General features: G+C 38.6%; 1 protein-coding gene across 1 annotated transcript in view; it reads right to left on the reverse strand.

Annotated features, from left to right (window-relative positions):
* LOC122787159 (versican core protein-like) overlaps nucleotides 1-23,641 on the reverse strand; it is a 2,083,348-nt gene that overhangs the window by 954,149 nt on the left and 1,105,558 nt on the right. The window lies entirely within an intron of this gene.

Below are 23,641 nucleotides of genomic sequence, written 5' to 3' on the forward strand. Positions count from 1 at the left end.
TTGATTCAATATGCAGGCAACTCTACCACCATCTGCTCTTCAAACACCTTAACTCACCTCCAAGAAGTCACTCAACAAGTTGTCATCTCCTTTGAAACCTGGCTTACAATGGCACAACTCCTATTCAAGCCCCCGAAAAACAAACTTCTCCTCTTTACCCCAAAAACTCACATCCCTGACAAAGCATCTTTCAAAATCATTTTGGCAAATGGCACTGAAATTGAATTAGTCCACCATACCAAACTATTAGGAATCATATACTAGATGATAATCTTAAAATTGACCGCTACATCCAAATCAATATCAAGAAAACCCATCAAAAACTAGGCATGCTATAAAGAAACAAACATTTCCTGAGCACACCCACAAAAATTACTCTACCCAGAACCTACTCTCTACCCTCCCTACTCTATGCAGCACCACTTCTAACCAATTTCCAATCCTCCATAAAAAACAAACTTGAAAGCTACTACAACAAAATTGCCATGTTTGCTAGTAATTCAGCCTCCTTTACCCATCACTAAAGCTGTCCATAACCTAAGTTGGCTGAAACTTCCCCTCCACCACTCCTAGATTCACCTTATAACAATATATAAAATCATACACAAACCATTATCCTGTCTAGCTCTTATCCCTTTAATCAACATGTATTTTACTAAAAGAACTCTTACACTGGAAGACAAACGACTTCTCACCATAAGTAAACCAAATAAATCCCCTGGACAAAGCCTATAATCGTATTCAGTAGCAAAAATGGAACTCCCTACCTCTAACCACCAGAACTATTTCTAACCTGCCCACTTTAAATGCTTCCTAAAAGAACAGTTTACAAAATCTTGGGCCTACTCCGGTCTCAATCTTGGCTGAACTTATCATATTTCACTCTCCCATTCAACCTAGATCACACCTCACTATCCTCTCCAACCTCCTACTCCAGTCATTTTTGTTTTTCCCCACTACCATACCTTATTTAATTCATCTCTGCAGACCTTTCCTCTGTCTCTTTCCTGCCTACCCACCTGAGCTACCTGAAGTCTCCCTACCCTACACTCTTTTTATAATCTCATTCTCTCTCCATCCTTACTTCCTTCTATAACCATAACATGAACACATCTCATATACTGAGACATCACTCAGTTTCACCTCACTGTCTCTAATCATGCAATCTTGGATATCTCTTTAAATATCTTATTAGAATTGCCTCAGATCTCATTTACCACATACTAATCTATGTAGCAAATAATATAACTATTGGGTTTTTCTCACATAGTTTCTCCTACTCGTGTTATTGGTTTTCATTGCACTCTATTATGAAACATGCTGTATGTTTTTTCTTATTATAACATTTTTCACTCTTATGTTTTATAGTGTAACATGATACTTTGAGACTTAAACTATTTGTACTTTATGCGTTGCAATGTATCTTTATACTTTGTGATTGTAACTATCTGTACTTGATTTTTGAAAGATTGTGACTGTGCAGCTTTTCTCTCCAGACCTCCATTGAAAATGGGCACTTTCTGGCCTAGTCAGACTTTCCCAGGAAATAATTGTCAAATTAATTAATTAATTAATTAATTAATTAATTAATTAATTAACATCACAAAGTCACCTGCTTAAATACTTCACTGACTCTCATGATGAAAACAAAGGACAATAAGAGTTTATATAAATAGAAATAGAAACAAATAAATAAAATTAATATTTTATAGACTTGTTTTTTTTTAACTCATTTAAAATTAAAACAATTATTCATACTTAGTGGGCAAGAGACAGTGAGTACCCCTTGTCTTTATATTCTAGCCTATTATCTCTAGTTCCTCTTCTTATATCTATTGGCTCATAAAATATTACATTAAACAAATATTTCTTAAAAGATTTACATTTCACTGAGTGCCCATATGAAGTATTAAGCACAAACTTATTTTCTTTATTCGTACCTTCTACTCTTCTGTTCCAGTGTCCCTGTCTGTTTTTTCAGGCTAGGGCTGGTGTAGAACAGTGAAACACGAAGAACATCTTAAGGGTGTCCTGTAGGTCTCATTGGCAACTGCTTCTGTAAGGAGAGAGATTTTATGACCTACACTCAGGCCCTTTGCTCCTCCAGTACACACATCTTGGAATCGTCCAAAGGCTACTCCTCTCTTTGGTGACCATGCCCTCCCTCAGGAAGTGCTGAGATGAATACCCCTCTCTCCCGCCAGTGTCTCACATACCTGAGTTGCTGCTCTTACCCTGGTTACCTGGGCCATAGGGCTTTATCCCCCTGCACCAAGGCACTGAGCAGATATTATGCATATTCTTTAACATTATGACACAAGTACACTCACATGCAGCTGCACAGATTTCCTGGGGATTTCCTTAGACAGAAAACTCCTCGCCCACGTAACCCAACTTGCATGTAAAAGAAGTCCATTGGGGAATAAGTTCAGTTTGTCACTGGACTAAAATAATGTGTGCAATTTGCTATGTACCTACATTAACTGCAGTCATATCTGAAAGTGATAGTTTTATCATACCTTTGTTTCTTACTCTCTCCTTTCTCAAACATACCTTAAAAGATTTTGCTCTGTTGTTAATAAGCCTTAGTTCACCCCTTGTTTTATCTAAAATAACTGGATCAATTGAAAAAAAGTCTCCACTTGTTATAAATTACTTTTTTATTGGCTGTGCTATGAATGTTAAATATAAAGGCTATTAACCATATTTTATTCAGTACTTTGATTTTCTGTTATTTGTTCAACCACTAACCTCTACTCCTCTTTACTCTTTATTATTACTTATTTCATCAAAGTAATCTTTCATTTTGTGATTAATAGCAGTTTTGCAATGAATTTCTCTTGCATCTGATTTAATTCACACTGCTTAACTTTGAAATGTACCGTTACATTTGTAATTTTGTTGGCATTGTTCTTTAAAAACAATACATTTCTTGGGCTTTGGATGCATGCTGATATATATATATATATATATATATATATATATATATATATATATATATATATAAAATTATTCACTAGTAATATTTTTATAACTAACCCTTGTGTCCAATTTATTTTCCTCTTTCTTAAAAATAATCATGTCCAAGAATGCTACCTCAAGACTTCAAGAGGACCCACTGTGGAGATAATTTTAAGCTGACTGCTGACATGTTAATAGAACAGCTTCTTGATATCTGGTCTGACTGAAAGCTAATATTCATATTTGGGTTTAGAATCTGCAAGTGTCATTTTTAAGTTGTAATTAGCATTTGTCAGCCTATTTTTCTTTAAAGTGGCATATGGAAATGTCAAAAAAAATTACAGGTATGCCTTTTTTTAAGCAATAAACTCTTTAAAGATATATTCTAGCACATCGTAAATCTGTCATTTGCATAAGCAGTCCTTTGGGCATAGTTACCTGACATAGTCGCCGACACTCAGAAATGCTGTGAAAGTGATAGTCCCAAGCACTCAGAAATGCTGTGAAAATGATCTTGACCAACCCAGTACTACTTACATTGCATGCAAGATGAGCCTCACTGCTCAATACCTATACACGTAGCCAGGTGACTGTGTGTGGCAAGCAGCTTCTCATCATGGCCATAGTACAGAACCAGAGCCAGATCATGTTACAGTACCTTGTGGTCAGATTAAAGTACAAGCAGCTAACACTAAATGCGTGTACACACACACACACATATATATATATATATATATAGGTTTACTATCAAAATGTTGAAGTAACGTTCGGTAAACACAGGAATGTCAACCTGCGGTTGGACAAATTCCATGTTGCTGAACATTACTTGAGTGAGGCAGTTTGTATCAGCAAATGCCACTGTGCATTGGCTGATACAAACCTCGATGTTATGAGTACAGATCCCGGTACAGTGCGGACTGTGAAATCCATCCCTTTCCTTACTGTAGTGTGATCTTGGATTTGGAATATATATTTAGCAGGGGGGTTGCATGATGGCTTGCCTCACTGGAAAACAGTGAATTTGCAAGGTACAAGCTAGACTTGCTTAGCTCCTATGTGGACATCCCATTCGCTATCCGATCGAAATGTCGAATCTGCTGAATTCATTTCTGGCTTCATAGTTCAACTTTAAAAACAGGATTTATTTTTAAAGTCGACATTTTGATAGTAAACTATATATATATATATATATATATATATATATATATATATATATATATGCAAACACATACTTATAAATATATATATTGTATATGTATATATAAGAATATCTATCTATCTATATATATATATATATAAACATGCAAGCGCACGAGCACACACACACACACACACACACACACACACACACACACACACACACACACACACATGCACACACACGCACACACACGCACACACTAGCATTTCCAAAACAACATTGATTGTAGAAGTGACTACATGCAGGAAATGACATTCACTTGGTCATGTCCATGCTCTTGCTGATACTTCTCCTAGTAAGCATCGGTCTAGGTCATGCAGCACACCATCATCTAGCCAAGTTCATGCTACAGCCAGTACAACTTCTGACAGAGCAGGCACATGTGGGCAGGCAGACAAATGTATGGGACAACAGAGCAGGCACATGTGGGCAGGCAGGCAAATGTATGGGACAACAGAGCAGGCACATGTGGGCAGGCAGGCAAATGTATGGGACAACAGAGCAGGCACATGTGGGCAGGCAGGCAAATGTATGGGACAACAGAGCAGGCACATGTGGGCAGGCAGGCAAATGTATGGGACAACAAAGCAGGCACATGTGGGCAGGCAAGCAAATGTATGGGACAACAAAGCAGGCACATGTGGGCAGGCAAGCAAATGTATGGGACAACAGAGCAGGCACATGTGCACAGGCAGGCAAATGTATTGGACAACAGAGCAGGCACATGTGGGCAGGCAGGCAAATGTATTGGACAACAGAGCAGGCACATGGGCAGGCAGGCAAATGTATGGGACAAGAGAGCAGGCACATGTGTGCAGGCAGGCAAATGTATTGGACAACAGAGCAGGCACATGTGGGCAGGCAGGCAAATGTATGGGACAAGAGAGCAGGCACATGTGCGCAGGCAGGCAAATGTATGGGACAACAGAGCAGGCACATGTGGGCAGGCAGGGAACTGTATGGGACATACTTCTCAACCTCTTAGCACAAGAAATTGGATAAAGCCTAAAATAATGCAGGGCAAAGGCCCAGAAATAGGGACAATTTTTAATTATTGCTCATATATAGATAGAAAGTTGTTACTATTACAGGATTTGTGTTAGCATGCGTTTTCTGAACAATATGAAGTCTGTAACTCAAATGTATGCCATTCATGACTTCAATCTATTGTGATTAACTAGAAAACCACAAATTTTATGAGGAACAACCAAAAATATATATGGTGAAACTTTGGACATTTGGGAGCTATGGTATCAGATTCTCAACCTCTGTTATGGATGTACTTTACTTGTCCAGTAGGCCGAGCTGCAGTGCCACATCAAGTGCTGAAACAGACACACACACCAGAGCCCCCCAGCACATTCAACACATACATTCAGCCTGGCACATCCACACAGTAATCCCTCCTTTCAGTTATCACACTAATTGTAAAAGTACTTTTCTTTTGCTACACTTTAGCACTCAAACTGAAACACATCCCTGTATTCCCTTGTTCACCTGCCCTTTATACATTGCTGCTTGGTTCACCCATGTCTGATGCACAGTGTGCCTGGCCTATGCATGGATAAGCACAGGCATGTATTTTTACATGCATTAGTTTTACTCTCTGCTTAAGTCTTGCATGGTTAAGTTGTAAAGCTATATGCAGTCTGCTGCCAGTTTACAATTTTGCTGTGGCATTCAGTGCCTGCCTTTGTCTGGCATGGTCACCGTCTTATGCTGGATTCTGCACTGACTCCCCATCTGACTCAGCCTCTGCTGCCTGTGGTGCTGGGAACTGCTTGAATTACAAGAGGCGTCCCTGTTGTAACTGCATCCTAGCTATATTATGTAACATAGCACACAGTCATTATTTTGGCACATGTTTTGGACTCACACTGCAGGGCACCATTGAATCTATCCAGATAGTGAAAGCATGACTCAGAAGCCCAAACACATGCTCTACAACATTTCAGGTTTGTGGTAGTGCATGGTGGTACCCTTGGTCAGTTTGATTGTGTGAATTTCTGAAGGCTGTCTTTAGCCAGGATTCTAGGGCATATCCAACATCATCCACAAGATGGCCCTATGCAAATTCACCCCTCACAAACCATTCAAGGTCAGATGTGTGTCATATGTGTGAGTCATGAAAACTGCCTGGGTGGCTTCCACACAAGTTGTAGTTGATACCCTGTGCATTGCAAACCACCTAGTAGTTGATGGAGGAATATCATTTGTGGTTCATGTTCCATCTGTCACTTGTCCCTCTCTAATATAGAAGACGAACAGGCGGGGTAATTTGTTTAGATGCTTTATTACATATAAATATATCAAGATGGATAGCAGCATCATAAAATATAAATGAACTGATTAACAGACAGACTATACAGACAAACATGCTTACATCTCAACAGCTTACTACAAAATGGCAGTCAGGCTCACATGTGCTTAGTATTTATACACATGTGCAAGCCCTTAAATAGCTTCTTAAAGGTACATACACACATATTAATCTACATCCTCTCTCTTAAAAACATTGCCCTTAGTAAAAACAACATTGGAGTTAAACATGCATTATTGTAGACATTAGAAACAAACACAATGTTCATGTCCAAGTTGCTTTATATCTGTTACAGAGTTTAGATATGCAACCATATCTTGTAACATAACAGTCTGGATCAAATTTAGCAACAAGGACAGTCTTTGGTGAACAACTTGTATCAAGAACTTCTGGATTCATCACAGGAATGGGAATATTCTCTGGAACTTCCTCTGGAATTGGAACACCCGAGAACTCATTCTGAGATAAAGATTCTTTCTCACAGGCTATGTGCTGTGGTATAGGCAATGACACCAGTATCAAGTGTTTACAATTCCACCTAAACTCTACTCCTTGTGATTCCACAATGAATGATCTCGGCTCTGAGCAAATGTTCTTCACAACTCCAATCCGATCATAACCTTTAGACATGTGCATCCTTATCACTTCTCCTTCTTCTAATGGATTGAGCAGTTGTCTGCTTTTATCGCAGTAGGACTTCTGGGTTAAACATTTCTTCAACAGATTGGTTTTCACTGACCTGTTTTTTCTTGACACTTGGAACCAACAACTAACTACTGATTGGTAACATGGTTCTGGTTTGTACAGACAGACATCTCTGGGCAGGTGAACCAAGATGTTTATCACAAGGAATATTTCTGAGATTCAAGAAATCAACACTATTGTCTTGTTTTGGCTTCTCAAGTAACTGTTTTGCACTTTGATCTACACATTCTGCCAAACCATTTGACTGCGGATAATCTGGGCTATTCGTGACATGAGTAAACTTCCAATCTTTTGAACTGTTGGCTTGTAAACTGTGTGCCATTGTCAGAAATAACCTTGTGCAGACTACCACGGACTGTAAAATGATGCTTCATCTTAGTCATGACAGTATTGGGATGCTAGATTAGGAAGTAGGTCAATCTCAAACCAATTTGAATGAGTCTACTAACAACAAATAATGCTGACCGTTCCATTTGAAAATATCAGTAGCTACTGTTGACCAAGGTACTTCAGGAATCTGGGTTTAGCTGAAATGGTTCTTTCTGCTGATGTGGCTTAGTACTATTATACACAGAACATGATGAAAGTACTCTCTCAATGTCTTGTGACATAGAAGGCCAAAATACTAGACCTCTCACCTTTCTTTTGGTAGGGTCTGCTCCTGGGTGACCATGATGCAAGATGGTAATATACTCTTCTTACAAGGACTTTGGAACAATTACTTTTAGAGCTTTCAGAATGATACCATTGTCTGACAAAATCTCATCTCTGTATGGAAAATAAGGTTGCACTTCTTGAGGTAAACTAGATTGCTTTGATGGCCATACTTGTTTGATAAAGTGGTACTTCTGCAATCTCAACATCATACATTGCAGTCTGGTTGGAGCTGTATGCATAGACTTTCTTAAGATAGTAACTAGGGGTTGGTGGTCTGTTTTGATCTGGATAGGTCTACCATAAAAATAATCATGGAATCTTGAACATGCAAACACAATTGCCAAAAGCTCTTTCTTTATCTGAACATACTGTATTTCAGTTTGGGTAAGAGTTCTCAATGCATAGGCAACAGGTTGACCCTCTTGTAGAAAGACTGCACCTAGACCAAATCTCAAAGCATCACATGAAAGAGTGACTGGCTTGTGAACATCATAGTACCTGAGAGTTGGTGGACTGGCAATTCTCTGTCTCAGGACATCAAGTGCTCTTTGGTGCTGGTCTAACCAAGACCAGATACATCTTTACATGCCATCTCTCTGAGTGGTGCTGAAAGTTGGTTCAAGTCTTGAATGAACTTACCTAGAGAGTAAACCATGCCAAGAAAACATTGCAGGGCTTGAACATTATCTGAAGCTGGTATCTTGAGAATGGCTATTTGCTTAGAAGGGTCTAGTTGTAGGCCTGAAATGATAAATAAATGACCAGCATAAGTAACTTCCTGTATCCTGAATTTGCATTTCTGTGGATTGAGCTTAAGATTCACTTGACATGCTCATTCCAGAACTTTTCTGAGGTTTCTGTCATGCTCAGCTTCACCATTACCTCCTACTAGTATTTTGTCTACTATAATAACAAAAGGATCCTCAGAAAAAATTTGCTCCATTGCACCTTGAAATATTTCACTTGCAGAATTTATCCCAAATGACATTCTCAAAAATCTGTACCTTCCAAATGGGGTACTGAAAGTAATTAGCAATGAGGATTTCTTGTCAAGCAAAATTTGCCAAAATGAACTCTTTGCATCTAAGACAGAAAAAAACAGCAGCATTTGGCATCAGAGCTGCAACTTTTTCGACTGTGTGCATTGGATGATGAGGTTTCTTTAGTGCTTTGTTCAAATCTCATAGATCAATACATATTCTGATGTCATCTGAGCTTTTCTTATGATCTGTCACCATGGAAGAGACCCACTCAGTTGGTTCATCTACTGGACAGATCACACCTTGTCACACCATTTTATCTAGTCTGGAAAAAGAAGTGAATTCCGCTAAAGAATGCTCAGCAGAACAAAAAACAATTTAAATATTGGAAGAGCGTTGCACCGCAGGTATTAGTATTTCATCTGAGTATTCAAAACTTGCTAAACAACCAAAATGGCAGAAAGACAGCTTCAAAACAACAGCTTCAATAACAGGCTTTTACCATGTTGAATCCACAATATATGAAATATAGAGCTTTGCTGTTGTAAAACTCAAGTGGCGTTGTAATTCCACAGCTTTAAAACGTGGATGTCATAAAAACAGAAAAATCCCTTCAGATCTGAAGAAGGCTTGAAAAAGCTGAAAGCGCTTGTCCGTTGTTTACATCAGAAGGGTTCTTCACTTTTATGTTTGTTTTTTCTGTTTTTATGACAATGACATCCACACGTTTTAAAGCTGTGGAATTACAACGCCACTTGACTTTTACAACAGCAAAGCTCTATATTTCATATATTGTGGATTCAACATGGTAAAAGCCTGTTATTGAAGCTGTTGTTTTGAAGCTGTCTCTGCCATTTTGGTTGTTTAGCAAGTTTTGAATACTCAGATGAAATGCTAATACCTGTGGTGCAACGCTCTTCCAATATTTACACCATTTTATTTAGCTCAGCTTTGACTCTGTCCTGCATAGCTATTTGAACTTTCTGGGCTGGTCAGAAAACTGGACTGATGTCTAGGTCTGACTTCATGGAGTACACAACTGGAAGCATATTGAGTTTGTCTTCGAAAAGATCAGCATAGGTAGAAAAAATATGTTGGGCGAAATTAGAGTAGTGGTCTTTTAAGCTAACATGATGGACTTCCTTGTTAAATGAAAGCAGTCCCATTTTCTCTCTCTCAGCCCTAATAATGACTGGATGTGCCTCAACCACATAAGGTTGGGAGGGTGGCCTAATGGTTAAGGTGTTTGCCTTACAAACACAAGGTGCAGGGTTTGAGTCTCACAAGGGAAAATTGGCTAGGCTTAAAATGGCTTGCAAGGGCAGTTAGCCTAGTACTAATATATGAACCTATGAACCTATAAAAGAACAAGTTGTAACTTCTCCTAGCAGAGTAACATGAAAGCACTACTAAGCCTTCAGTCTGAATTTCTTCACCGCCATAAGCAACAGGCTTTGCACACTTTGCCAAATTAAGCCTTTCACCATTACACACTCTAGCAAGTGTTTCTACTGTTATAACATTGCACTTGGAACCTGTGTCATCTTTGAGCTCTAGGGGTTTTCCATTTATCCGAACAGTACAAAATACTTCATTCGTTGCCCATAAATCTACTGCATTGATTGTTTCATTAAGCACTGACACACCATCAACATAAAAAGTAAGGTCACAGCTTTCTAATTGATCAATTTGGTTCTTGAAATGTTCCCTTTGAATAAAGGAATGTGTGCCTTTTTGATTTACAAAACCTCTTGAAATGACGTACCTATTGCATTTGTGGCATTGCTGACCAAAAGCTAAACATTTTTCTTTTTTAGATTCATGATTTCCACCACAATTCCAACAGTTGGCAATGAAAGTAGGTTGGGGTCCATGCTTTGAGTTTGCTGACTCACTCTTATGCTTCACTGAGACTGTGCAAATTGTGGTATTTGCTGGAAAGCTCTGGGGTTTATCAGTGAGTGCTGCAGGGGCTACAGTTGCTGCCATGTCCTTGAGCCTGCTTCTTTTAATCATGTGATGCATACTATCAATATAAGCTCTAGAAGTTATTGGAAGCATGCATCTCTCATTTGTAAGAATATTTGTGTGCTTTTCTGTGACCTTGTATATCTGGCAGATCTCAATGGCCTTATTCAAAGTTAAATCACTGTCACGAAGCAAAATCTTTCTCACAGCATTATGCTTAATACCACACATAAGTCTGTCTTTTATCATCACATCCATTAAATCACCAAATCTTTACATTTCAGCTTTAAGAAACAAGGTTGTTATATATGCTGCAAAAGTTTCACCAGGCTTTTGATCCCTTGTATAAATGCCTTTCCACTGTAACATTTGTCTGGGGTTTACACATTTTTATAAATTTACATCTTAAGTACTCAGGTCCTCCCTTGACTCAGCCGGTACAACAATATGATGTTTTTCCCCCTTTCCTGCAAAGATAGCAGGTGCATACACAAACGAACATCCCCTTTCAATGGCTTCTGACCCAGCTAAATTAAGTCGAATAAATGCCTTTATACGGTCATCTTTATCAGAAAATGCAGGCTGTATGAAAATGTCGTACTCTTGCTCAAACACTCTCCAGTTCTCTGCAATATTATTGTCAAACACAAGTGCAGTGGGTTTTTGAAATCCAACTGCCATGCCAACAAAGTATGCACAAACACACTGAAAATATGGCCCTTGTAATTATGTATGAACAAGCTGTGCTGTGAGTGCTCGTAATAACATTCAAATGCACAATAAACTCTTCAAATACTGTACTTTGCGAAATATGCTCTGAAATGACTGTATTTTGTGAAATAACTATTATAATACTGCACAAACATGCAAACACTTCATGCACTTCTGATAACTTGGATATCTTTAATACGAAAATACGTGCTTAGTGAAAATGCTGTTTCCCCTTATTTTTATTAGTTTTAAGCAGTTTGGACTTTATTTCAAACATTTTTCCATAGTAATTCCAATATTTTTATCAATATCGGACATTTTGGTTTATTTAAGTATTGTTCAGAGTGTTATGTATGCTTTGTTTCATATATTGCAAAAAGAAATTATATGAGCATGATTTAACATCTGAAATTAATTTCTGACCTGGTTTGCAAATTATATGTGCAGTAGGGATGATTCACTCCTATATATTCCTCCAATAACAACTGGATGCCTCTCGGACTCAGATTGGAGAAACTGGAATTCTTTCTGGCAACAAGTCATTTTAGCCATGCCTTTTCTGACACCATGTTGCCTGTCCCTCTCTAACATAAAAGACAAACAGGTGGATAGCAGCATCATAAAATATAAATTAACTGATTAACAAACAGACCGTAAAGACATGCATGCTTACATCTCAACAGCTTACTACAAAATGGTTGGCTTGCACCTGCTCAGTATTTATATACTTGTGCAAGCCCTTGGATAGCTTCTTAAAGGTACATACACACACATTGATCTACACCTTCTTCCCAGTTCTCCAGGTTTGGGTCATTACTTAGTCTTCAGCCTCCAGAACATCAAGGAAGTGGCCTATGTCATAGACCTCCTGCATGTTGTTTACTCTCTCCTTTGGGGTATGTGGAAAACACATACACCCCCCCCCACCCCACACTGATTCATGGCACTGAGGAACTGAAAAGGGTTTCTTGAGGCAAATCCCTGAGATACCCCCACTGTGTCCCCAGTCGGTCCCTGAAAGGTCCTTGTAGCAAATTAATATAAATCCGCTAATACCCTTGTATTCACTGGCATAGGTACTCTTCAACTTCCACAGGACTGCAAACAAGGCCGGCACATGCCCACTTTTTCCTGCAATGTGTCCCTGTCCACATGGTACTGGTCCATATGACAGAGTTGTGGAGCACAGGAAATCCTAAGCATTGTTGGATGACTTTACTCCTCTGGGGGCCTATGTTGTGCATAACTGGGCAATGTAACTGCAAAGAGGGTTTCCTGCAGAGCCACATTTACAGTGTCTGTAGCAACCTGAAATATAGGGTCTATATCAGCATATCGAATGCTGAAAATGCCAAATGCAATTTAATCGAACTGAAATGTTCGAAATCTCAAAAGAGTGAACTGACAGAACATTGATTTCTTTCCCAGGGAAAGAAATCAGTGTTCCGTGCAAAAAACAACTGTTCAATACTTTAAACACTGACAGAAGTGGGGGCTGTGCCCCCCCAACCCCCCCTACTTAAATATACCAACTCCGAGACTGCACCACAGTGGAGGAAATAGCAAACTCAGATGACGGCCCACCAATTTCTTTCCCTGGGAAAGAAATCGATGTTCCGTCAGTTCACTCTTCTGAGATTTCAAACATTTCAGTTTGATTAAATTAAATTCAACGTTTTCAACATTCAAAATGCTGATAGGTACCCGAAATATATTTGCATGATGCAAATAATCTGAGCATGTGCATATGGAAGAGTTCGGATCTAAGGAGAGTGCCATATAGTTGCACAGGATTTAAATGTTCTGAATTTGCCTTTCATCTTGTTTCGCTAATTATCACTTGTGGAACTTCATTCTATAGTTATTAGCATATAGTACAGCCAACCACATTATTTGGCCTAGCCAAATCATGTTGCTAGGTTTCATGAATCCCCCCCACCAGGCATGCCTCCCTCATCATTCATACTCACATAGCATGTTGTGGTAACGTTTTCTGAATCTGGTGCAGTGAGTATGTGGCCATTGTAAAAAAAAAAAAAAAAAAAAAACACCAAAGAGCACTATGTAGCGAAGGAAGGAAACTTTTTTTCTGTTCTTTTAGTTTTTACCACCTTCAGTTGGGATTGTTTTTTCATATGTGGCCCATTGTGTTTCAACAGACAATGAAAGTACTCTTCCGATACTTATGTAGCATGTCTGTTATAAGCTTAGAAAAATTACTTTCTCTAGGTTATAAACTGTAATCTGGGACTGGAACACTTTAGAAGCTGGTACTGAAAAGGATATACCTTAGAGATCAGAACTGCCTAATGGGAAAGTAGAAAATTGTTTAAAATTCTTTTTCAGAAATAGATAATAAATTCAGATACAAAATGTTTATCTTACCCAGTTTACACAGGGGTAATTTACACAGGGGTAAATTCAAGTCAACTAACACAACAGATGGGGAGTTGTTCCTGAAGAGATTTGCAAGGTAATTTAATTAATCATAACATTTAAAACTGTTCAGGGTTTTGTATGATGCAATAAACCAGATGGATTTGTGCATTTCTACAGCATCTATTTCTTCTTATTTTATTGGATACAGATTACTGGCAAAGGAATTATATACAAAAATAGTAACACTGCCTCCAGAATTTTTGCCCTGAAACAACTATTCAACAGTGTTTTGTAGTCATCCAATGTATCCCATGACTCTTTAATAATTAATAGTTTATGTTCATTACAAGTTACTAAAATTTCAAATTCATGGGGTTTACTGCACAAGGTATGAACATCTATGTAGTATGCATTCAGACAGCTAGTAGTTCTTTTACATGCTGGTGCTTTGAAAGGGCAGAAATATTTCCACTGAAAATCATTTGAGAGACAGCTTAGTACGTGCATTGGGAATTTATTTCCTCTATGACTATTGAAGCCTGTTAGTACTAATGCTTGCAGGTACACTATATATACAATATATATAATAAGTGAAATATTTTATCAGTACCGTCTGTACAAAGTCAGATATTAAAGTGTGGCCTTTGCAAATTCATAATTACCCAGCCATGGCAAGGATAACATAAAGATTAAGTGAATGTTAAATTGTCAGCAAAAGTCTGTAATCTTCTGACAAAGCAAATTTCATTCTGTTAAAAGGAGTTATTTGAAGGTTATTCACAACTGCATGCATAATAACCGAATCAAACATACAACCCTTGTTCAGAAATATTTGGAACAGTTCAGTAGTATCAAGGAATGTCAGGCTGTCAAAGCGATAACTTCTATCCTTTTCTTACTCAAATCAGAAAGTTTTTGAATTGAGTTTATGATGCATCGCAGGTGTTTAGGGATGACTCTCAACAAAATCCTCCTTCACCTACATTGTGAAGAGCATTTTACAAAGTTTCTAAACCAGCTAAAGGTGTATTACAAAGTGTTTCATGGAGCAATATATATGTGTTAATCCCAAGAGTAGTCTAGGCCCTGTCTATAATCACAGGCCACAGCACAGGCAACATCCAAACCAATGAAAAGAAGCCACTACAGCTAAGTCACTTATCCAAAACCAACGAACACACCTTTAGTTTATATTCCAGTATGGCAGACGGTGGCCTTGTACAGCAAGATCTACACTTCCGCTTAAGACATTAACTGTCAAGTTGTTAAACGATAGCTGCATCCCTCACCTCCCACTGCACACCCTACACCCACTAATGAATAGCCTTAGGGGTTAAGGCTCTTCCTGCTCTCTCAGCAACCCTTAAAATCTTCAGCTCATATTTTTCTCTACCAGTTTGTGACAAAACCAGCTTCATGGGGCTGTTTGTCAAATGTAATTTGCAATCAAAGCAAATAGTTAATCTTCAGAAAAAGTTGAAGCAACACCTTATGGATAAATCCAAGTGTATACCCTTCTAAATACTCCACTAGTCTATTCTCTCTGGTTGACTGCTTTCCTGGTCCGCTGCCGTACTGTAATAAAATCACCTGTCAGTTGTAAATTTTAGATACAACATTTCAAATTATTTCTTGGAGGCTGGCACATTCATTACATATGAATGTGTGATTGCATTATATTACACAATGGTGTATGTATAATAGTGTATTCATGTTTTATATTACACACCCTATAGCTAACAACATTTAGGACTTTTGCTGATATTTCATTCTAATATCTGTACAGTGATATACTCCTACTTTGCTGTTACTCTGTTCTGTGACATGTACTGTTGTTTCTGTATTATATGATGTGTTCTGCTAACATAAGTATAACAGTATGATCCATTTCTATTGATATTTGTTACTGTGATGGTGGGTTTGAATCCTATCACTGCCAACCAATGTAAAGGGAAAAGTATAATGAAAGAGAGATAGGAGTTTTAAATATCATCATTGCCAAACAATGCAAATATCCACCAGAGGTGTGGTCTCTGAAATCATACTACTGCAACCAGTTTATAAAGTAAAAACAAGGCACACAAATATGCATAACTAACTTCCTAAGTGCAGTCTGACCATAAAAGCATGCAGAAACCATGTGTTGCTGTCCTGGGTATGAATGTTCATCACTGACACAAACAGGCTTCATACTGAGCAGTCTTTGGCCTAGTTCCCCATACCCTTTTCTCATTACTCTCTCTGAGATTAAGTGACTTCCACTGCTCACCTGCCCACAGTAACTGTACTTTAATTAAATTTTGTGCGCACACACACACACACACACACACACACACACACACACACACACACACACACACACACACACACACACACACTAATTTCCAGGGAAGGCAGGTAATATTCTTTAACACTAGAGCCAGCAACAAATATTACTGGTATGGAAACTTCCTACTTCCTGTTTTACTCTTACTTCCTGTTTTACTCTTACTTCCTGTTTTACTCTTACTTCCTGTTTTACTCTCACCAATAAGTCAATAGTTATAAACAATAATGATAGAATGTAAAAAAGCAGCCTAGACAACAGAGGTAGGTGCCAGCAGCTTTCTCACTAGTTAGCCAAAAAAATTTCACTAGTTAGTCATAAAAATCCTATAATTTGAACGTAAACAGACAACCAGTCACAATTTTTTTAAAAGTGAATAAATAAAAATACTTTATTTAGAGAAGGGTGAAACAATGCAGTTATGTAGTTAACATTTACATATAACCCAGAGAAATGAAATTGCAGAAAAACAAAAAAATGTTTTTATACAAATTCAATAAAATAAAAATCTAAGTACAGCATTATTTCACTCTTCATAACTAAGAGAATTACTGGATCTTTACTGCAATTGCTGAATTTCCAGACAGAGAAGAAATTGCAGAGAGCCTTACTCACAAATGATGAGCTTAGGGGTAAGTTATTTCTTCTCTTGTCTTTACTGTTATTTTTTTCCAGTTTTCTCTACGTATATATCTATCTATAACTAGGTTTATATATTTTATAAAATATGGTCACAACTAAACAGGTTTTTCACATGTACATATCAACAAGCCTGTTCACTTACTGTCATACAGCTCTCTTTTTCTCTCGCTCTCTCTCATGTTCAGATACTCCTTAAAGCTGCTGTGTTTTCAGGCAGGAATTACAACTTCTTTTACAAGCTCTACATATTTCTTTTTTTGCTTTTACATTTATAAAAAAAGGTTAGGATTTCATACATCTTTCTCTGTCACACAAAAGTACACATATTGTAAATTCATTCACATATTTTAGGTTACTTACAGGTTTTGCAAGACTTAATTGCAGCTGACTTATCTATTACATTTTGATTCAGAAGCCAGTAGCATATTTATATATAAACCACACAATATGCATTGCCATATGAACTTTTCTGTTTTATGTCTTACTTGTCTAATGGCTCAGGTCGTACATGAAGAGTCCTCCATCCAGTTCACTTATTGTTTAACAAATGATAATCAAATTATATAACTTCAATGCCTCTTGGTCAATGTGTAACAAAAAAGATACAAGCTGGGCCCTATCCCAAGTGCTCTGCCTTTAAAGGAGAACCACACCCACAGACTGAAAAAACATGTTTATTTCATCAAGTCTTGATGTTTCCTGCATTTTAAAACTACTTTTAGGCTCTATTTATTTTAAATATATTTAAATGCAACTCCACAGTATGCCCACATGGGGTCCGCCATTTTGATTTTTTAGTCTACCTCCAGTGTGATTATCCCCGTTTCCTTTTAAGTAGTCATTGAAAAGCAAGAAATGGTAATTAAACCTGACTGACTAAAAGAAAGCAGGATATATGTGAAAACATATGTAAAGTCAATGCATTGACAGGGGATACATGTCTATCCGTTGAAGGCCAAAGCATCAAACAGCATGTATCATTGAACATACCATTTATTGAGACATTCTATGAGCACATTACAGTAGGATAAGGAAATCTGCACTTTCCCCATTGTAGTGAGATTTTGTAGTTGGGATATATAATTAGCGAGGGGTGTGGAGGGTATAGCCCCCACATGAGGAGGTTTTGATAAGCGGCATTTACAATACAATGCTGCTCAATGCTTTTACTCCTCCATGAATAATCACAGACCCATTGACAGGAGCTTAGGGATTGTCATGTAATATTTTAAAGCCAAACACTGAAATATGGATACCTAGAGGTACACTAAAAAAATCAAGATGCTGGACCCCATGTGGGCGCACTCTGGAATTACATTCAAAAATAAAAAAAGTATAGTAAGTCCAAAAGTGGTGTTAAAATGTAGGAAACATCAAGACATGATGAAATAAACATTTTTTTCAGTCTGTGGGCGTGGTGCTCCTTTAAGTTTGCTTAAGAGTAAAATTAATTTTAGCATTGCTTTTTATTAACCCTGACTAATGAAGTGTTACAAATTTTGAACCTTCAACCACAAATAGTTCAGAATTGGGATTGAGGTCAGTTAGAATGATATGAGGGTTCAATGTAGAATATTCAGTTATCATGTTATTAATTTTACTAAAAAATTGGTTAGCCAAAATGAAACAATGATGCAAACTTTTCTTAAAGACTTGTAGCTGTTGAATTAATAACTGAAGCATCATTACCAGCATCTTTAGAATGTTCAGAAAAAAACAATATATTTGTTTTCCCAGCATTACTTCCAGAACTTTTGCCTTTTCTAGCGATTGTTGAAAACAACTTAATTATGTGTTGGGATCAAAAATGTAATTACATTTGTTACAGAACGACACCAATTGCTTACAAAAGGCATTTCTTTAATTTGAAAGCATAGTGTATTTAAAGCATTTAAAAATGTCACTCTCTTCTAGCAACAATGGAAAAAATACCAAGGTAAGTCTATTCTTTGTAACTGTTTATGATATAAAAAATGATTAATTACACTGGTATTATAAAGTAAAATGGGTTTCTATAAACAACATTCCTAGCTAAATCTACAAATCAATTAATATATCTCTTCCAAGTCATATAAGTTTAATTTGTGCAAGAATAACTATCAGGCATTTGGTTTCAAAAGTGATCAATCTATAAATATTTTAGTTGATGTATGAATAATTTTAACTTCAACGAACGAATAGCATAGAAAAATGTCTTACTGAGCTAGTAAGCTTTGTGTCATGTAGGCACAGTGGATGATGTAATAAGCTTCACCAATGTGAACTAGTTTTTTCTTATTTCATCACGGTCCTAAAGACAACAGACTTGCACAAATTTGTGCAGACATGCACTAAACATGCAAGAGGATGGCACAGTGGTGCAGCGGTAGCATTGTCGCCTCACAGCAAGAGGTTCTCCGGTTCAGTTCTCGACTGGAGTATTGCCTTCTGTGCGGAGTCTGCATGTCCTCCCTGCATTCGTGTGGGTTTTCTTCGGGTACTCCGGTTTCCTCCCATGTTACAAAAACATGCATCTGGACCATTTCTCCCTGGTCCTCTGCTGAAAATCGGCTTCATTCCAAGTTGGACTTTCCCGTTTAACAAATGTTAAATAAATGTTAAATAAATAAATAAAATAAAAAAGAGACTCAAAGATGCATCTTTGTGGCTTTGCACTCCCACACACAGGTACTCATCATCAGTTGCTGCTCAGAGCCACTTCAAGCCTTGCAGCTATTCAATTAACTGTGATGCTTCTTTGTTGGGAGTGGCACACTGGGAGAAACTATAGAAAGACAACACCTTCACCAAGAAATGATGGTCAAAAAAAAAAAAAAAAAAAATATATATATATATATATATATATATATATATATATCGATTTAAAAATGCCTTAGCAAAACACAGAACAGAATGTGTGGATTTTAAGAAGTTTCTATTTTTTGTGTGTGTTTAAGAACAAGGGAATGAAAGAGAAAGATGGGGGACTGGCGTACATTCTTAGAATATAGGGAATTAGTTTGGCATATATTGTTTAACTTCATAGAACCCCCTGGTTTAAATGACTATGTTTCTCTAAATATATTTAAGGTTAAAACAGGAAAAGATTAAATAATTGAATTTAAAATGTTATGGCTGGTCTTGGACATGGTATTTTTATATGTTTTAGAGTGTTTTTTTAGTTTATGTTCTTTATTTCTTTGTTATTTATAGCACTTTGTGTACTGTGTATTTTTCTAGCTAGTTTCACTGTGTGTGAGGTATTAACTGGAAATTGTCCACTTTTATTAAGCATCTGTTGGGTTGTTTGTTTCTGATAACTTGTTGCAGTTAAACTCTTTTTTCTAGAGGCTCCTTTAGCTGTTTAAAACTTTCATTTAAAGGCTCACTGCTGCTTTTCAGCTGTGAGAAACATTTCTGCAGTGTTTTTATAGTTGGTGGCTTTGCAGTTGCCCGCCCCTAGTTTAAATTTGATCTGGGACCCTCCTCCCAGTCTAGTGTCATTACCTCATTCTACCCAGTACAGGGAGAACATTTGAGAAGGCCAATCAGCTTAGTTTCTGCTACTCCTTTCTCTCTTTCCACTAAAAAAAAAAAAAAAACTTTTTCTAAGCTTGTTTCCTGCCTTTCCTGTGGGCAGTCTAGCCTGGATATAGATTTGCTGTGTCCAGGACTATTTGTAAGCTTTTAGGGCCCAAGCCTTTCTGTGTTGGAGGGAAGCCTTATAGCTTAATTTTGTTTCTTAGAACTAGCCAGTTTTTTGTTTCAGCACTTGTTCAGAACTTATTGTGAGCACTAAATAAGCTACAAATTACTACAGCACTCAACTTTCCTCACTGTCTAGAGGAAAACAGTTTCTAGTACTTAACAAATAAGCACCTGTCCAGGCATGTCTAAGGGTCAGCCCCTGGTGTTTTCTCCTGTCTACCTGATGAATCTGGGCATCTTGGGGCAATGCAGTAATTGCCTCATGTACACAGACAACCCTCTCCTCCTACCACCCAACACTACAACCTGTGAGAGATGCATGTATATAGCCAAACTGGAAGCAAAGCTCTCTTCACCCAAGACTGGACTAGACAGTCAAGAGAAGAAGGTAAACACTTGCACCACACCACACTCAGCACATAGTCCCTCAAAACCTACACCACCAAAACACACACATAGAAACACAAAACGCACACCTACATTCGCGGATGCTCTCAGTAAAAACCTGCCCAAGCAACAGGGACCTCCAAAGCAGAAACACAAGCAACCTCCACCCCCCAACAAAACCCAAATGACACATAGCCCACAAACTCAGTGTGCCACTCAACCACAGCCCATAAGGCATAACAACGTACCCAACACTCTAGTCATAGGTGACTCTATAATCAGGCACACTGATGTTCCACTCACCAGGCTAAACAAGGAGAAAGTTACTGTCAGCTGCCTGTCGGGTGCCAGGATCTGCCACATAATGCATGCACTCAGGTCACTCCACAAGTACAAATATGACTCTGTCATTGTCCATGTTGGTGTGAATGACCTGAGACGTACCTCCTTGGAATACATGAAAAGGGGCATGGAGGAGCTGTCCGATCTTGTAGCCCAGGCAGGTATGACCCTAGCCCTGAGTAGCATCCTGCCATCACCCAAAATGATACCACAGTACAAGGACAAAATGATTGACTTCAACAATTGGCTAAGCTTCTGGTGTCATTCTAAGGGGATCCAGTATCTGTCTGCTTGGGATGACATGATCGACAAGCCACAATGCTTTGCCAGAGATGACCTGCACCTGTCACCCCTGGGATTCCGGATACTGGCTAAGGCTCTAGTCACCCCAATAGTGCCTTTTTTAGGCAAGGTTCAAATGACAAATTCACCACCCTAACAGGTACAGGCAAGAAGAATCTGAGGGTATTGCTACTCAATGCTAGAAGTCTAAACCTCAAAATGCACTCTCTCAAGGCACTCCTTAAAATGGAGAACATCGACATCTGTGCAGAGACAGAGACCTGGTTCAAGGCTCCAGAGAGTACCCCTGCATTACCAGGCTATAATTTATACCACACCTTTCGGCCACCTAACCTGGACCGAAACACTAAAGGCGGAGGCGTGTCCATATTCATTAAGGATATTCACACCTCCAGGCTAGTTGCTCAGCATAATGCATCCGAGATTATCCAAGTGCAACTAACTCTGGGCAAGACCACAATCCAAATTGTAGCTTGCTACCAGATCCCCCACCATGCCCCAGGATTCCCACTCCTCATTTCTTAATACACTGGAAAATATTAGGGTACAACCTAACACCCTAATAATGGGCAATTTCAACTACCCTACCATTAACTGGGAAAACTACTCATGTACCAACTCTTGTGCTCAACGTTTTCTGGAATTCATAAATTACAATGCCATGGATCAACTTATCCATACCCCACCAGGGGCAGCAATATCCTAGACCTGGTTATTACCAACCTAGGCAACCGGTGCTCCACACCAGAGGCCAATTCCTTATTGGTCAGATCCGACCATAAGCTAATCACCCTAGACATCCACATCCCTCCCCCACACTCCATTAGGGAAACCACAGTAAAAAATGTCTCCAAAGCCAACTTCACGCTTCTTAAGACAGAAGTGGCAAACTTCACGACACCCATGCTGACAGACAATCCCTAACAGAACCAAGATGCTATCCTCCAAAAAAAGGAAGCCAATCTGGTGGTCCTCTGCCGTAAACAAACTCTACAGCAGAAGAAAGAAATTGTTGCAAAAAAGAGTAAAATCCCATGATTGCAGAAACTCCCTGGTCAGCTTCAGTAAGAAGCTGAGATCCCTCATAAAATCCTCCAAAGCAAGTTATGAAAACAAAATTGCCACTGACTCTAAAGACAATCACAAAGCATTCTATAGCTATGTCAAGAATCTCAATGGCAACACTCAGATCTGCTCTGAGTTACAGCACAATGGCACTAAATATACAGAACCAACGGATATTGCCAACATCCTGGCAGATAGGTTCACTGCTAACTTTACCCCTCTGTCATCCCCTAAAGGGCCCATCTCTATACTAGAAGAATGCAAAGTTCCTGTAATCACAGCTGCACAGGTAAAAAACACACTATCCAAAGCCAAGAACACAGCATCCATGGGACATGACGACATCCCAGGCTGTGTTCTACATGAACTACAGAATGAACTGGCACCCCACCTAAGTACCATGTTCAATCATAGCCTCACCTCAGGCTATGTGCCCACTGAATGATGCACAGTGACAGTTATCCCACTCCACAAAGGGGGAGCCACCACAGACCCCAGAAACTACCGCCCCATTAGCCTAATGAGCCTGGTCTGCAAGGTTATGGAGCGTATCATCATGGAACTTATAAACAATGACATTGGTAATCTCCAAACTTAGGACCCCACCCAGTTCGGGTTTGTAAAAGGCAAATCATGTCTCCTAAACCTGATAGACTTCTTTAAAGCAGTCACCAAAGACGTAGATGAGGGTAAGGTGGTTCACACAGCCTATCTAGATCTCGCCAAGGCTTTTGACACCATCCCCCACTCTGGAATTATAGATAAACTCACTAAACTAGGTATAAATCCCTATGTCACAAGATGGGTTGCCAACTGGCTCACTGACAGAACCCACACTGTGAAAGTAGCAGACTCCAAATCCAGCTTCAGACCAGTGACAAGTGGAGTACCACAGGGTTCAGTCCTGGGTCCTCTCCTGTTTGGTATCTACTTCTCTGAAGTACAGGCCAACACAGAAGGTCTTTGGCTAACTAAGTTCGCAGATGACTGCAAACTAGGAGCCATAA

The sequence above is a fragment of the Protopterus annectens genome, chromosome 13.part0, assembly GCF_019279795.1.
Source record: "Protopterus annectens isolate FY-2018-M chromosome 13.part0, PAN1.0, whole genome shotgun sequence".
Taxonomy (NCBI): Eukaryota; Metazoa; Chordata; order Ceratodontiformes; family Protopteridae; genus Protopterus; species Protopterus annectens.